At 45.3% G+C, this 3701-nt stretch overlaps 1 protein-coding gene across 1 annotated transcript in view; it reads right to left on the bottom strand.

Moving 5' to 3' along the window:
• GPR158 (G protein-coupled receptor 158) overlaps positions 1-3701 on the bottom strand; it is a 401429-nt gene that overhangs the window by 17521 nt on the left and 380207 nt on the right. The window lies entirely within an intron of this gene.

Raw genomic sequence — 3701 nt, 5'->3', positions numbered from 1 at the left:
CCTGCTATAGCTGACTGAACTGAATCTTACCTTTAGAGCTTGGGATTCCAGTGGACATTTGTATTAGATTAATTTTGTTCTTAACACAATTACTTCACATTAGCCAAATATACCCCATATTTCAGGAACCCACCTCAGGAATGTAACCTGCCTTTTTCAGCCTCTTATCTACTATTCTTGGAGGCTTTTGAGAGAACAGACCTGGAAGTGGCCAACCCTATCTGGGCCATGCTCTTCAGTCATGTCCCAGGGCTTTCTCTGAGTTCTCAGTCAGTGTCAAGATATGACAATGCCTACACTGGATTGGGTTTGCTGAATGTTGTGATGAGTACCATGATACTCCTATATTTACCATTGCCCATTTCCTGTATATACGAATTTACTTTGCAAACCTCAGGTTAGAGATATTAAAAACATACTTTTATCACATTTCATCCTATCAAAAGCACCAGTTACAGGCTCTTTTATTTCCTCAGAAAACAGTGAGCACAGTGACCTCAATAATTTTATTTTCAGTGTTTCATGACATTTCACTGAAGGGTCATCTGATATTTTATCACAGAGTAAAAGTGCCAAGAGGTCCATAAACGTCTTGCTTCACCTTATAAATCTTGTTTTTCTCAATACTCTCTCAGCATCAATACAACAGTATTACAAACAGCTCTGACTGAGCAGCTCCATGGGGAGAATGATAAAGGCAAATGGTTAATTTCTAGTCTTGTTAAGATTCTAAATGTTTGATCTGAAATAACTGAGTCTTACTGGTCAAACTGGTACAGCTGAGGTATTTGGATGAGACCTATTGGGGCAGTGTAATACAGTCCCATCTCCATTCGGGGAGCTCCAGCGCTTCTGAAGAGAAGGAAGGTCTTGGGACAGAAGTGCATGAAGCTGGAGAGGGTGAAAAAAAACACACCCTAGCTGGGATCTCCTTTCCAGTGGAAGTCCCTGTATCTTCTTGCACTGAGGACATTTCTATGGGGGAAGGGGTGGCAGGGAGAGAGTCAGGAGAACTCCAGTCAAAAGAAGGAAAAATGCTTTAGTAGTGGAAAATTACATTATTAGGAATACAGACAGTTTAGTATCTGATGGGCAAGAGGACTGCGTGATAGCAGATCTCATGAGACATACTGACCCATTTGTTAGGAGTGCTGGGAAGGAGCCAGAGGTGGTGATCCATGTTGGCACCAATGACAAAGTGCAGGAGAACATCTTGGAAGCTACATTTAGGCTGATAGGGAAGAGACTTAAGCCCTGGCCCCACTGGGAACATTTTCAGAAATATTTCTAGTACTGCACTCTAGTCCAGGGAGGCAGGCAGAGCTGCAGGGTTTCCAATGTGTGGATGAGGAGATGGTGTGGAGTGCAGGGGATTAGGTTTATTGGGAACTGGGAATCCTTTTGAGACAGGAAGAGCCTGTTAAGGTGGAGCTTGCCCCTCCTGTACAAAAATGATACCAAACTGCTGACATGTAACATTAAAAAAGGTGCAGACCAGCCTTTAAACTAAAAACTGAGGAAAAGCTGACAGGTGCAAAACAGCACATGGTCCAGACAGATGCTTCCATTAAGGGTGAAACAATGAACAGTCCAGATCCCCCCACAGAGGATGAGGAATAGGATGGAATGGCTCAAATTAAACAGGGAGGAATAGCTAAAAAAAAAAAAGGTACCCAGCTTAACAGGATGCCCCAAAGTAGAAACCTAGGCACAAATAAAAAATGCATTTAGGCAAATGCCAGAACTCTAAGAACCAAGATGGGGAAGCTAAAATACTCGGCATTAAATTAAAATCTTGATACAATAGGTATCTCAGAGACATGGTGGGAAAGAAAAAAAAATATCACTGTCCACCATAATACCAGGGTACAAACTATTAGGGGTATGAGAAATGGGCCATACTCAATTCAGATTCAGATTCGGCCCGAATTGGGGAAAGTGATACAATTTGTTGATTCGGATCACTGTCTCTGATTAGATTTGGCCAAATCTGAATCTGAAGATTCAATGATGATTTGGAGAATCAGTGATTTAGCCATAGACACAGCTTTAAACATTTTTTCTACATACCTTGAGGTACCAGGCAGCTCGTGAACGCTGCAATGCTGGGGCGGATGGAGCATCCCACAGGAGCGTGGGGTGGGGGAGCCCTGTGTGCTCGGCGGTGAACCCAGAAGTGGACTGGACATGCTTCTAGTCCACTTCTGAGCCTGCTGCCGAGCACACTGGGGAGCCCCCCATGCTCCACTGGATTAGAACGATCTTCTGCTGGCAGTGTTGATGGTACTTCTTCAGTGATTTGGTGTGTCCCCTGTATGTTGTCCATATCTCAGCTCCATACAGTAAGGTGGGGATCACAACTACTTGACAAACCGTGAACTTGGTTTCAGATATGATATCATAATTTTTTAGCACCCATCTCCTCAGAGATCCAAAAGCTACATGTTGCACATTTGAGGTGATATTGGATTTCTCCATTGATGTTGGATGTCTTCTGAGAGAGATGGCTTCCCAGGTATGGGAAATACTCAGTGTTCTTCAGAATCTCACTGTGAATCTGAATTAGCAGAGCTGGGGACTGCTCATTAAGAGCTTGTTGACAGAGAACCTTAGTGTGTTATTTAATATCTTCATCAGCGATTTGGATGAGGATGTGGAGAGCACCCTCTCCAAGTTTGCAGATGATACCAAGTTATGGGGCAAAGTTAATACACCGGAGGGCGGGGAGCAGATACAGGCCAATCTGGACAGGTTGGATCAATGGGCAGAACAAAATAGGATGAAATTCAACAAAGATAAATGTAAGGTATTCCACCTAGGAAGGAGGAATCCCCAGCACACCTACAGGTTGGGGGATGACATCCTCAGCAGCTCAGTGGCTGAGAGGGATCTTGGAGTCATAGTTGACTCCAAGATCAACATAAGCCAGCAGTGTAACGAAGTCATCAACAAGGCCAATTGCACCTTGTCATGCATTAACAGATGCATGACCAACAGATTGAGTGAGGTGATGCTCCCCATCTATGCGGCATTGGTCAGGCCGCAGTTGGAATACTGTGTCCAGTTTTGGGTGCCGCACTTCAAGAGGGACACAGAGAATCTGGAGAGGGTTCAGAGGAGGTCCACTCGCATGACTAGTGGCCTCCGTGAAAGACCCTATGAGGGGAGGTTGTGGGATCTGGATCTCTTCAGCCTTCACAAGAGACGTCTGAGAGGAGACCTTGTAGCCGCCTATAAGTTTATCAAGGGAGAACAACAGGGAATAGGTGATGCGCTATTTACCAGAGCACCCCTAGGAGTAAATAGGAATAATGGGTGCAACCTAGTGGAGAGTAGATTCAGGTTGGACATTAGGAAGACATTTTTTACAGTAAGGGTGGCCAGAATCTGAAATGGGCTTCCAAGAGAGCTGGTGCTATCACCTAACTTGGAAGTCTTCAAGAGGCTTGACAGACACCTGGCTGGGGTCATCTGACTTTGGTCCTCTTTCCTGCCAGGGACAGGGGGTAGGACACTAGGCTCGTTGGGGGGAGGGGAAGATGAGGGCGGGGGAAGCTGTGGACCACCAAACCATGTGGCATCCACAAGGGCAGCCCAGCCTGAAGAAAGAGAGCATTGGGAACCTGAAAGCCATGGGGAGGCCAGCACTACGACACAGGTAAGAAACGAAAAGGTAAGAAACAAAGGGCCCCTTGGGACTC

This window comes from Alligator sinensis, unplaced genomic scaffold, assembly GCF_000455745.1.
Source record: "Alligator sinensis unplaced genomic scaffold, ASM45574v1 scaffold455_1, whole genome shotgun sequence".
In the NCBI taxonomy this organism is placed as follows: domain Eukaryota; kingdom Metazoa; phylum Chordata; order Crocodylia; family Alligatoridae; genus Alligator; species Alligator sinensis.
Note: the sequence above shows the minus strand (reverse complement) of the source record. Positions and strands in the feature narration are given on the sequence as shown.